Source organism: Schistocerca serialis, chromosome 1 (genome assembly GCF_023864345.2).
Source record: "Schistocerca serialis cubense isolate TAMUIC-IGC-003099 chromosome 1, iqSchSeri2.2, whole genome shotgun sequence".
NCBI lineage: Eukaryota > Metazoa > Arthropoda > Insecta > Orthoptera > Acrididae > Schistocerca > Schistocerca serialis.
The window spans coordinates 1,113,552,670-1,113,567,392 of record NC_064638.1 but is presented as its reverse complement, the minus strand read 5'-3'; positions in this window follow the sequence as shown (position 1 = coordinate 1,113,567,392).

Sequence of the window (14,723 nt, the reverse complement as noted above, 5' to 3'; positions counted from 1 at the left end):
TATACTATTTGGCTTTAGAACATTGGCTGTTACCTCTGTACCGGGTCTTTAATTTTAAATGGCGAACACTGTAGCCTGATTATAACAGAATTATTCATCTCTTTGGTCAAGGCGGTTCACTTCCAGCCGAAGATCAGTAAATACAGTGACAGGTGAAGTCCTATGCAATGGAAGCACTGAATTGTAGGTGCTATACATAAGCTCCCCTATATGTGTTCATTTGAAATGATAGGTCTTAGCTAGATATTATTTTACACAGTAGACTCCACAAAGGTCCCCTTGGGAGTGATTGCATAGATACCAACGTTTCTTCTACTTTTGAAATGGGTCATTGAACTGTTCTGTTATGGCGTTTAGTGCCTTCTACGATTCTCCTTTAATCTTCTCCACTATATTAAATCTTCGTCCCTTGAAATTTATCTTGGGGAAAAGCGAGGCAAGGAATAATTGTCATCGTGTTTGTAGTAAAAAAAAATCCTGAATAATGTAGAGTGTGCGCTGTCGTGCACTGGTATCGAACAGTACGCAGTCGTTCGCACACAACTTCTATGGATGTGTCCTCCTCATATCCCCATCTCACCTTCCATCATCTTAGAACATTGCTATACAACTTTTTATTGGCCTACTGACCAGAAGGCAGGATGAGTTTGTACATGATACCCTTATTACCTGCTTTTTTAAAATGTTGAAAAAGGGCTTCGTTGACTTGTCTAGCATTCTCTTAGTCATGACGGAGGACTGTTACATTACCCGGCTATGAATATAGCTTGAGCCACCACTGAAAACCTTTGAAGGGTTGCTTGAAACGTCCTGAAGTAATTATTGCCTATCCTGCAAATTCCCAATATGGCTCCTAATCTTTTAAAGTATTCATGGAAAACATTTGGCCGCAACGCTATTCATATTCAGTTCTTCGGACACAGCACGTTTACTTGTACCACAAAGTGTTCCTGAGATGTACAGAGGTCTGGGATGGTTTCCCATTTTTTAAACATTTCGTGGTGAGATGGCCGTTGACGGCCGACCGGAACGATCTAAATCATCAGTTGCTGTTAACCCTTAACCCGAAACATCGGTCTCTGAGAATCGTCCGACTTATTCAAAATCGAGGGATGTAGCACTGCAAAAAACCGTGGTATCCCCGTCTCAGTGTCTTCGTCTTAATACTTACCGCGTGTGGGGCAACGTTCAACAATCAGTATCACTTTGCCACTCTATAATAGCTACAAAGGTCATTATTTAAGGCCGGGCTGGAAATCGAGTGTTCCGCTTTACCTGTAATGATTAGGAAGACTAATAGACCATATGTTTCTAATTACTATACATTTTCATTTGAATTGCTTTTTCGAACTTTCTTATTTTATAGAATTTTATTGCAGGTCTGAATTTATGTTACATTTCAGCTATAACATAGTGCGACATTTTAAGAGGATTAAGATGTCTGCAGCTGATACAGATTTTGAAGCTTCGGTGCAACGGCGGTTACATGATACAGGTAATGAGGAAAAGAGGAACGACTACAACATTTTCGACGATTTTGCTGCTGATCCTGATTTTGTAGTAATTGAAGGTCACTTTGAAACGAAGAGTGCTACCAGTGAAGAGAATTCTTCATTTGAAGAAGTACCTGGTGTGAGCTTATTAAGTTTCCTCAGAGAAACATAGCACTTCTACGGCAAAAATAAAATCGAGAGGGAACATTCTGAGACTGTCAGAGCAACAAAAACAACTCGCCATAACATTTTGGAAGGAGATTCTAAGAAAATTAAAGTTAAAAAGAAGTTTGTCACCCTGACATACAAAGGGCGTGTGTCAGAAAGAATTGCTAAATGCTTTCCAAAAAACATCGCAGTGGCATTTCTGAATGAAGGGCAAATGGCACATAGACTAAGACACAAACCAGCAACGACAAAACAAATGAAATACAATAATTCCGGTGTATATAAGATTAAATGTGCTGAATGTGACAGTTATAATATAGAACAAACAGGGCGGAATTTTGAAATTCGATACGGGAAACATTGCAGTCATAGCAATCGAACAGTATTTGGAACACATGTAAAAGAGAGTAGACATGAAGTGTGTAATATAAATGAACAAATGGAGGTGCTACATAAAGTTCCAAAAAGTCTCTATCTAAACGTGCTCGAAGAGATTGAAATATACGCTCATCAAAGAAAAACCCCAGGCCTACTACTTAATGAGCAAAGTGATTTTATGCACAGGAATTATTATGAGATTTTTAAAGACCTGTTTTAGGCTTACTCTTGAATGCAACAGCACGCCACAATAAGAAACATGTGCAGCGGAACGGCCCTCAGCGTACTGGCGGCGATGTGAATTGGGCGAAGCGGAAGAGGACTCGGCGTGGCGTTGCATACGTTCTGACGTAGGGAAATCCACTACACCACCAATCAAAACAAAGAAGAGGAAACGAACATTTTCGGAAGAATATCTGCATTTTAATTATATTTTATGTTTCTTTATAAAGAAATTTTAAATTAATGTAAAAAATTTTCGTTTCATGTTTCACTCAAAAAAGATTATTCATATGTTATTACCTTAAAAATTGTTTTATTAAAAAGAATATTCGCCATTAATATATACGGTGAAATAATAACAGATGCACAATTGTTATAGGTAGAGGTTACTCTTAAAAACTGCGATATAAGGTTTTAACAGATTGAAATTTACTTTACTTATGACAGCGAACTATGTGTTCTGTGCGGACAAGTTACTCTGTAACTACAATATATAGTATGTCGGCATTTAATACGTTCCAAAATTTCTTTTTGTAAACTAAGATATTTCTATCACTAACTGTATCTCTCTTATTAATTACATTTTTAACTTTGTCTAACAGATCTGAAGATGGGCAGCTAGCCCGAAACCGGTAATTGAAAATAAAGAATAGCGATCGAAGACTGAAACGCCATATTTTATTTAATGAACGATCGCGGAATTCCCATTGCGACAATCATGTCTAGTTTTGATAAACATTTCATTATTACCTTTGGTTCTATTTTCAATAATTATTCATTTCTAGTCATGAATATCGCGACTGATCCTCGTGGAGGACTGGATCTCGATTGCACGAAAAGGAAGAGAAGGGAAAGTAGTTGGTGAATATGGACTGGGAGTAAGGAATGGAAGAGGAAGCCGCCTGTTAGACTTTTGCACAGAGCATAGCTTAATCATAGTTAACACTTGGTTTAAGAATAACGAAAGAAGGTTGTATATGTGGAAGAGGCCTGCAGACACAGGAAGTTTTGAGATGTGGTCTCTGACCACAATTTGTTCGTTATGAACTGTAGACTGAAGCTGAAGAAACTGCAAAAAGGTATGAATTTAGGGAGATGGGTTCTGGATAAACTTAAAGAACCAGAGGCTGTAGAGACTTTGAGAGATAGCATTAGGGACCGTTTGACAAGATCAAGGGAAAGAGGTACAGTAGAAAAAGAATGGTTAGCCTTGAGAGATGAAATAGTGAAGGTAACAGAGGATCAAATAAGCAATAAAACGAGGGCTAGTAGAAATTCATGGGTAACATAAGATTTATTGAATTTAATTGATGAAAAAAGAAAATATAAAAATGCAGTAAATGAAGCAGGCGAAAAGAAATACAAACATCACAAAAGTGAGAGCGACAGGAAGTGCAAAATGGGTAAGCACGAATGGCTAGAGGACAAATGTAACGATGCAGAAGCATGTATCACTACGGGTAAGATAGATACTGCCTACAGGAAAATTAAAGAGGCCTTTCGAGGAAAGAGAACCATCGGTATGAATATCAAGAGCTCAGATGGAAAACCAGTCCTAAGCAAAGAAGGGAAAGCCGAAAGGTGGAAGGAGTAGATGGAGGGTCTATACAAGGGTGATGTACTTGAGGGTAACATTACGGAAATGCGAAAGAACGTAGATGAAGATGAAGTGGTAGATATGATACTGCGTGAAGAATTTGACAGAGCATTGACATAGCACTGAAAGACCTAAGTCGAAACAAGGCCCCGAGGGTAGACAACATACCATTAGAGCTAATGATAGCCTTGGGGAAGTCAGCCATGACCAAACTCTTCCATCTGGCGAGCAAGTTGTATGAGACAGGCGAAATATCCTCAGACTTCAAGAAGAATGTAATGATTACAATCCCAAACGAAACAGGTGCTGACAGGTGTGAAAATTACCGAACTATCAGTTTAATAAGTCACGGTTGCAAAATACTATCACGAATTTTTTAGAGAGGAATGGAAAAACTGGAAGAAGTTGACCTCAGGGGAGACCCGGCTGGATTACGTAGAAATGTTGGAACATGTGAGGCAATACTGACTCTACGACTTACCTCAGAAGATAGTTAAGGAAAGGCAAAGCCATGTTTCTAGCATTTGTAGACTTAGGGAAAGATTTTGACAATATTGACTGAAATGCTCTCCTTCAAATTCTGAAGGCGGCAGGGGTAAAATACATACTGTTTACAATTTGTACAGAAACCGGACGGCAGTTATAAGAGTCGATGGCATGAAAGGGAATCAGTGGTTGAGAAAGGAGTGAGACAGTATTGTACGTATCACTGATGTTACTTATTCTGTATATTGAGCAAGCAGTAAAGGAAACAAAAGAAAAATTGCAGTAGGAATTAAAATACATTGAGAAGAAATAAAGAGTTTGAGGTTTGCCAGCGACATTGTAATTCAGTCAGAGACAGCAAAGGACCTGAAAGAGCAGCTGAATGGAATGGACAAAGAAGGTTATAAGTTAAACATCAACAAAAGTAAAAGATAACAGAATGTAGTCCACCTAAATCAGATGACGCTGAGGGAATTACATTAGGAAATGAAACACTTAAAGTAATTAATGAGTTTTGCTATTTGTGAAGCTAAATAATTGATAACTGTTGAAGTATGGGGGATATAAAATGTAGATTGGCTATGGCAAGGAAAGCGTGTCTCAAGAAGAGAAATTTGTTAACGTCGAGCATAGAGTTAGGGGTCAGGAAGTCCTTTTTGAAAGTATTTTTATGGAGTGTAACAATGTACTACGGAAGTGAAGCATGAACGATAACTGGCTCAGACAAAAAGAGAATAGAAGCTTTTGAAATGTGGTGCTACATAAGAATGCTGGAGACTAAATGGGTATATCACGTAACTAAAGGAGATACTGAACAAAACTGAAGAGAAGAATTTGTGGCACAACTTGATTAAAAGAAGGGGTCGGTTGGTAGAACACGTTCTGAGGCATCAAGGGCTTGCCGGTTTAGTACTGGAGGGAAGTGTGGAGGGTAAAAATCGTTGAGGTACACCAAGACATGAATACACTAAGCAGATTCAGAAGGACAATAGGTTGCAGTCGCTACTCGAATATGAAGAGGCTTGCACAGGATAGAGTAGCATCGACAGCTGCATCCAACCAGTCTTTGGAGTGAAGGCCACAACAACAACAACAGAAAGAATAGTCGTAAAATAAAATAAAATGTGGTACATACTGACACACACCTGTCCCACTGTCTTGCTATGTTCAGTTCGCCAAAGCGTTCCTTTTCTATAGCAATTCCACTGAACACGTCTGCTGAGCGTGATACTGGTTGCGTTCCCTTGGACCTAGAGGTAACGAGACAAGTCATATTGCATGCCTTTAACATCTATAGAAATCAAGCTGCAACAGATGTCGTGATTCCTAACGGCCATATGTCTCACAAATTAATGAGGAAGCTACGTTTAGAAGTTCACTGCACTGACTGATTTGCACGTCTTTGGCTACAACGGATAGACTGAAGAGTTTAAAATTATTAAAAAAGTTGCCGTAAACAACGGTAACAAGTATGGTGAATCACCACATCCACAACAGGAAGAGCAAAAAAGATGTCGAACTACCAAGGGATTAGAATATCGTCACCGTGTCATATTTAAGGCAAATCTCAGAGAAAGTGGCAAATATATTTAAGCCATGGAATGCAAAGTTGTCGTTCCAAGAGGAAACCTTAGATACAGTTTAAGTTTAGCTCTTGAATGGGAAAGTAAAGTAAAAGAGTGAACAATATGATTTTACGTGAGTATACTTCAATATATATTTTGTAAACGCGTCCTGTAATTTTGCTTATTGTAATGTTACCACACACGATGACATACTCTTGCTAATAAGTATATCATCTTCTGAAGAAGACGGTTTTAAAACCGTCGAAACCATTCCCAGTGCTTAATAAACCTAAGTGACATGAGGGAATATTCTTTTCTGAATTATCACTGTTGGTGGAAGAGGGTGAAATAGAGAAAAATGGGAATGAAATTGACCATCCTGGTATTTAGTTTTACATAAAAAATATTTAATTGTTGCTTGAAAACAATTATGGAAATCGAGAAAAACTTGTGATATTCGGGAAATGTACACAGTGAATTCTTGTCCGAGTTTTCGCAGCCAAACGAAGAGTGGGAAACTGCCAAATGGACTATGAAATTGATCTACTCAGTTTGAGGCCTAGTTATTTAAAAAAAGTATTTAACTGCTTCAGTAGTGTACTTAAGACGAACGTTGAGGGAACGTTGAAATAATTCAATGTAAATGAAATATCTAAATGTTTATCTCGTCAATACTTAGCCATTTTGCACATGAAAACTTACTTTGGTTGGTTCAAATGGCTCTGAGCACTATGGGACTTAACATCTTAGGCCATCAGTCCCCTAGAACTTAGAACTACTTAAACCTAACCAACCTAAGGGCATCACACACATCCATGCCCAAGGCAGGATTCGAACCTGCGACCGTAGCGGTCGCGCGGTGCCAGACTGTAGCGCCTAGAATCGCTCGGCCACTCCGTCCGGCCGTACTTTGGTGTTGCATTTAACCGAAAAAAAGACTTGCTTCCAATCAAGTACCAAATTTCGCACATTTAGAAAACAGAACACTCTAAGAAAGCAAATTAAGTGTCAAAAGGTTTCTCTCTTCAGACTTTCTCTAGTTTTCGTGAAAGAAAGAGGCACTGTCCTGATATCTGATTTTTAAAATGGTTTCCTTCAAATCAAGTTCAAAATCTAGGAGATTTAGAGCAAAGCAGACAGTAGCAAGAGAAATGAGGTACCAAAAATTTATCTTTTCTAAGCTTATCTCTTTTGCTTGTAAAAAGTTAAATTAGTATGACACGAGGTAATGAAACAGATTTCTTTCTGAATGCGAGCTGGCTTTATTCGCCAATCTCTTGGCTATAAAACACTATCCTCCGACATAATCTCCCTTGAATACGACGGCCTTGCTCAACCGTACTGGAGGGCCGTATATCCGCATGGTACACCTCTGCTGCTGGTCAACGTCAGAGTCAACGGCTTCCTGCATCAGTTACCTCACCATCATCCACGTACTGCTTCCCGCGGATTGGATCCTTCATTGGGCGAATCAGATGGAAGTCGAAACGCGCGAGGTCTGAGCTGTAAGGTGTATGAGGAAGGACAGTCCTATGAAGTTTTGTGAACTCCTCTCGGTAGCGTAACTGGTGTGAGGCCTTGCGTTGTCATGGAGAAAGAGAAGTTCGTTTACATTTTTGTGGCGACGAATATGCTGAAGTCGTTGCTTCAGTTTCCGAAGAGTAGCACTATACACTTCCTAGTTGCACCATGAGGAAGGACATCAAGCAGAATAACACCTCCAGAGTCCCAAAAATGGTTCAAATGGCTCTGAGCACTATGGGACTCAACTGCTGTGGTCATCAGTCCCCTAGAACTTAGAACTAATTAAACCTAACTAACCTAATGACATCACACACATCCATGCCCGAGGCAGGATCCGAACCTGCCACCGTAACAGCAGCGCGGCTCCGGACTGGAGCGCCTAGAACCGCACGACCACCGCGGCCAGCTCCAGAGTCCCAGATGACCTTCGCGATGACTTTAACGGCTGAGGGTGTGGCTTTGAACTTTTTCTTCGGAGGAAAGGTGGAGTGGCGCCTCTCCGTGAATTGATGTTTTGTTTCCCGTTCGAAGTGAGAAAACCACATTTCATCAGCTATAACAAACCTCGACAAAATGTTACGATGAGCCTCGTAACGCGCAAGCATTGCCGCTCAGACGATCCTTCGTTCGTCTTTATAACCTTTTGTTACGCGGCGAGGAAGCTATCGGCCACAAACCTTTGAGCACCTCAACTGGTGGACAAGTGTGTCAGAACTATCAACAGAGAAACTCAGCTGTGCAGCGAGGTGTTTGACTGTGATTCGTCGATCACCTCGAATGACAGTCTCCACACGTTCCAACACTGGAGGAGTCAAAGCTATGTGCGGCCGGCAGGGACGCGGGAGTTTGGACACTTCACGTGACCTAGTCATGATGATGACAAACGCCTCGCCCAACTATTCAAATAACTGGTTCAAATGGCTCTGAGCACTATGGTACTTAACATCTGAGATCATCAGTCCCCTAGAACTTAGAACTACTTAAACCTAACTAACGTGAGAACAGCACACACATCCATTCCCGAGGCAGGATTCGAACCAGCGATCGAAGCGGTCGCACGGTTCGAGACTGAAGCGCCTAGAACAGCTCGGCCACCACAGACATTCTGCAAGCGACTATGAATATGTGCGATGCTCTGGTTTTCCGCTAAAAGGATCCTCAATGACAGCTATCTGCTTGCAACGCACCTCTTTTACACACGCCATTTTAAACGCTAAGTAAAGTGCCGCCACCATTCGGAACTTCATGAAACTATACGGACTTACCCGGGTATAGTCCATGATGTCCCACAACAGATACCCCAATTTTTCAGCCGAAACTGGCCGAGAAAAAACTTTTTGCGTTACTTATTGAACACCCCTCGTAACATCTGTCGAAATGATTTCCGTCCAGTCAGACAGTAAATTCAACACATGTGCGCTATAACGGAAGGCGATAGGAAATGAGATGAGGTTCAAATGGCTCTGAGTGCTATGGGACTTAACATCGGAGGTCATCAGTCCTCTACAACTTAGAACCACTTAAACATAACTAACCTAAGGACATCACACACATCCATGCCCGAGGCAGGATTCGAACCTGCGACCGTAGGAGTCTCGCGGTGTCGCACTGAAGCGCCTAGAATCAAATGAGGTGTCAATAAGATCACGCTTTCTGGACAATAGTGAAAAATTAGAAAATAAATGTAAAGAAATTGGTGAAATGTTTGGTGAATTATACCTAACTAACCTAAGGACATCACACACATCCATGCCTGAGGCAGGATTCGAACCTACGACCGTAGCAGTCGCGCGGTTCCGTACTGAAGCACCTAGAATCAAATGAGGCGTCAATAAGATCACGCTTTCTGGACAAGAGTGAAAAATTAGAAAATAAATAGAAAGAAATCGGTGAAATGTTTGGTGAAATGTTGTGTCTAAAACTAAGTAATAGGATGGATTATAGAAACATTTGATGCTCCTTTTAAGAGGGTAGGACGTCAAACAGGCCGACTCGGAGCAGGAGAGGCACCACAGGACATTTTAATTTCTACTGTCTATACTTCAAAAAATAAATTCATAAAACTTTGTCACCATGACCAGGAAGGATTGAGGACTCACACTCATCGCAGTGGAAGTTCAAAAACGTAGCAAAATACCTTTTTTTTTACATGTGAAATTTCATCATTTTTTCACTTATTACTGGCTGCATTTGTTGCTATAGGTACACTTTTCTTCCTAAGTATCAGAGATTGTTCGATGAATTATTCATAGCATACAAACAGTAGTCACAGGTGTATGAAACTCCAGAGTTTTCCAAATCTATTAAAAAAACTGTGGTAAAAATTGAGATAATTATAAAACTGAGTTTTTTCTAAACATGAATTTTAAAATGTAACAGTTCATTCTTTTTTTCATAAATTAAATAACTTGCAGTGTTTCATACACCTGTAACTATGTGTGACTGTACCCGGCGTAAACTATTGATGAAGGTTTCTCAGGTCTCAAACATATAAATAGCCCGCTCTCCACGAATCTCGACACTTCACCAGAAGATGGGTAGTATGACACTTCCCGAAACGTCGCGAGATATCAACGCTATCACACGGATGGAGACCCGAGAAACCTTCATCAATCTGTAACTATGGTTTGCATGCAGTGCAAAAGTCATCGAAGAATCTGTCTTACTTAGGAAGAAAAGTGTACCTATAGCAACAAATGCAGCCAGTAGTAAGTGAAAAAATGATGAAATTTCACGTGTAAAAAAAATGTGTTTTGTTACGTTTTTTAGCTTCCACTGCTATGAAAATGAATCCTGAATCCTTCCTGTTCATACTGTTAAATTTTATGAATTTATCTGTAAAAGTATAGACAGTGGAAATTAAAATGTCCTGTGGTGCCGCTCCTGCTCCAAGTCGGCCCGTTTGACGTCCTACCCCCCTTAAAGATACTCGAAATCACGTGCAACAAATGAGCAGCATGACATCTTTTCTGTAATTTGTTTCTCACTTTCAGACAAATGATTCCAGAATTTGAATTATGAACAGCTGCTAGCATGAGTTTCTTAGAAGTAGATATCTTAGGGGTTGCGAAGCAACTCAAATCGCTTGATACGGGCAAGTCTTCAGGTCCAAATTGTATACCGATTAGGTTCCTTTCAGATTACGCTGATGCAATAGCTCCCTACTTAGCAATCATATACAACCGCTCGCTCACCGACAGATCTGTACCTATAGATCGAAAAATTGCGCAGGTCGCACCAGTGTTTAAGAAGGGTAGTATGAGTAATCCATCGAACTACAGACCTATATCATTGACGTCGGTTTGCAGTAGGGTTTTGGAGCATATACTGTATTCAAACATTATGAATCACCTCGAAGGGAACGGTCTATTGATACGTAATCAGCATGGTTTCAGAAAAGAGCGTTCTTGTGCAACGCAGCTAGCTCTTTATTCGCACGAGGTAATGGCCGCTATCGACAGGGATTCTCAAGTTGATTCCGTATTTCTAGGTTCCCGGAAAGCTTTTGACACCGTTCCTCACAAGCGACTTCTAATCAAGCTTGCGGGCCTATGGGGTATCGTCTCAGTTTTGCGACTCGATTCGTGATATCCTGTCAGGAAGGTCGCAGTTCGTAGTAACAGACGGCAAATCATCGAGTAACACAGAAGTAATATCCAGCGTTACCCAGGGAAGCGTCCTGGGACCTCTGCTGCTCCTGATCTATATAAATGACCTGGGTGACAATCTGAGCAGTTCTCTTAGGTTGTTCGCAGATGATGCTGTAATTTACCGTCTAGTAAGGTCATCCCAAGACCAGTATCAGATGCAAAGCGATTTAGAAAAGATTGCTGTATTGTGTGCTAGGTGGCAGGTTGACACTAAATAACGAAAAGTGTGGGGTGATCCTCACGAGTTCCAAAAGAAATCCGTTGGAACCCGATAAATAGTACAATTCTAAAGTCTGTCAATTCAACTAAGTACCTGGGTGTAAAAATTACGAAGAACTTCAGTTGGAAAGACCACACAGATAATATTGTAGGGAAGGCAAGCCAAAGGTTGCGTTTCATTGGCAGGACACTTAGAAGATGCAACAAGTCCACTAAAGAGACTGCTTACACTACACTCGTTCGTCCTGCGTTAGAATATTGTTGTGCGGTGTAGGATCCTTACCAGGTGGGATTGACGGAGGACATCGAAAGGGTGCAAAAGAGGGCAGCTCGTTCTGTATTATCACGTAATAGGGAAGAGAGTATGGCAGATACCATACGCGAGTTGGGATGGAAGTCATTAAAGCAAAGACGTTTTTCGTCGCGGCGAGATCTATTTACGAAATTTCAGTCACCAACATTCTCTTTCGAATGCGAAAATATTTTGTGGAGCCCAACCTACATAGGTAGGAATGATCATCAAAATAAGAGAAATCAGAGCTCGAACAGAGAGATTCAAGTGTTCGTTTTTTCCCGCGAGCTGTTCGGGGGTGGAATGGTAGGGAGATGGTATGATTGTGGTTCGATGAACCCTCTGCCAAGCACTTAAATGTGAATTGCAGAGTAGTCATGTAGATGTAGATTTCATAACACATTTGAGCGATGGTTGAAAAAAAAAAAAAGTCTTTTATTCGTGTGAGAGTGCACTGACAAGTGATATTCACTCTGAGCGACTATTTGCTGCCGGCTGTAGGGGTAAAAGCGGCGTTCCACCACGAGAAATAAGAGTGGGTGGGCGGCCGGACTTGTTTTACGCGCCCGCCTGGTGGCCCCGCTTCTGCGTGCGGTAGACGGCCGGAATTTCCCACGGGAGTGTGCCGTGCGGCGCAGCGCCACTGTACTCGGAATGGCAGGGCGGGCGCCGGCAAAGAGGCGGGCGCGCCCCAGCGCCGACGCCGTGCAGCCGCACGCGCTCCGGAACACGACGGCGCGATGGACACGTGCTGGTCTGGAGTCGCGCAATTCCAGTAAAACATTTCTCCGTGGTTCGGCACTTCTTTTTTTCTTTCTTCTCTGTTTCTGGGGCATCAGTAGAGTCCGGTTTCTCAAGCACTATCAGTTTGTAAAACGTGTATGCAGCCATGCAGTATCGTATCACCATGCCCGCACAATGAGGTAGATAAACAAAACATGCGGTATCAAAACTCAGTTCTGTATTATCTTACCAAATGTATCCGGATAGCTATTCGTAGACATTAATATGTGGTGTGTCAAGCCTTCGCCCTTATGACAGCTTGAGCTATGTTGAGCACACTTTAAACGAGGTGTGTCAATGTCATTGTCGGGCTCTAGGGTTTGTAATGGTACTTGAATTACGTAACCATTACGGCACCTCAACTCAACCTCTCGGTACCAGCAATATTATACTGTTTTTCTGTAAAGTAGTTAACATATTTCTGAGACAACATTCAGATTTGATGTAATAAATGTAGAGGTATTTTGATACATCGATATGTTTATATTGCAATGATATTATTCTTATGTGTGTTCTTTCTTTTGTCACTATGATCTTTGACGTACTTGTAACTCATGATTTTTGGGCGCGTAAGCGATTAATAGTTAGTTAGAGAGTCGGACCTTGAGAAAGTCTTGGACGTCATGTTGGAAAGATGCATATTGCAGCCAGTTTATAAAAATGTGAACTTTAACAGTGAGGAAGATGTTTTCAAGTATGTTTTGTATTCTGAAGTGATTTTTTGTCTGTTACGTGATATTGCATCAAAAGTAATAAAAAAAGAAGTGTAACTTAAATTCGGAGTGCTGATTACCTTCTTTACATCACCATTGTCCTGCAAAAGGGTAATCTTCAAGAATGGTTTGTGAAGCGCATCTACAAAACTTTTGACTATAGCAGAATAGAACCTAGGCCTCTTTGCATCCGAGCTTGGAATCATCACAACCTAGATTATTGACGATTGAGCCATGATTTTACAAGGAGACCAGCGTGGGGAACACGAAAAGATGAGTGCCTAGTTTATTCATTATTACATGAAATGACTTTATTATCTGTGCTCTAATGACACCTACCACATAATAACTTTGTTGTTGCCCGAAAATGCAGTATTTAGCAGCGTGAGAAACACCACAATCATTATTAAATTTGGACCTTTGTTGTGGTAGGGTTGTTAGAGGTTGGAACTGAAATATTCGTAAACCGTTCTCTCTTTTTTATAGAAAAGAATTCATTAGTCTTCTGACTGGACTGATGGGGCCGCCAAGAATTCCACTCCTGTGCGGAACTCCTCATCTGAGTGTAGCACTTGCAATCTACGTCCTCAATTATTTGCTGGATGTATTCCAATCTCTATCTTCCTCTATAGTCTTTGTCCTCTACAACACTAGTCAAATTGAAATTATTCCGCCAGCCGTGGTGTCCGGGCGGTTATAGACGCTACAGTCTGGAACCACGCGACCGCTACTGTCGCAGGTTCGAATCCTGCCTCGGGTATGGATGTGTGGCATGTCTTTAGGTTAGTTACGGGACTGATGACCTCAGAAGTTACGTCCCATAGTGCTCAGAGCCATTTGAAACATTTTTTGAAATTATTCCCTGATGTCTTAACATATCTACCATCTTGCCCCTTCTTCTTGTCATTGGTCTTCATATATTCCTTTTCCTCACTTATATTCTCAGGAGAACCTCCTCGTTCCGTACCTTATTAGTCCACGTAATTTTCAGCATTCTCGTGTAGCACCACATCTCAAATGCTTCGATTCAGTTCTGTTCCGGTTTCCCTACTGTCCATCTTTCACTAACCTCTTAGAAATTTCTTCCTCATATTAAGGCCTATGTTCGATACTAGTAGACTTCTCATGGCCAGGAATGCGCTTTTTGCCAGAGCCAGTCTGTTTTTAATGTCGCCCTTGCTTCGTTCTTCAAGGGTTATTCTGCTGGTTGGGTAGCAGAATTCCTTAACTTCACCTACTTCTGATACTAATTTTCCCGCTGTTCTCATTTGTGCTACTTCTAAATCATGCCACAGGCGCTCCTGTGACTTCAGATGGGGACTCTGGGCAGGCCAGTGTTTTTCGTGAAAGGTATTGTGGACAAAACATCTCCTCAAAGACGCTGCTTTATTACAGGGCGCCCGCATCTCGTGGTCGTGCGGTAGCGTTCTCGCTTCCCACGCGCGGGTTCCCGGGTTCGGTTCCCGGCGTGGTCAGGGTTTTTATTTGCCTCGTGATGGCTGGGTGTTGTGTGCTGTCCTTAGGTTAGTTAGGTTTAAGTAGTTCTAAGTTCTAGGTGACTGATGACCATAGATGTTAAGTCCCATAGTGCTCAGAGCCATTTGAACCATTTTTTATTACAGGGCGCACTGTT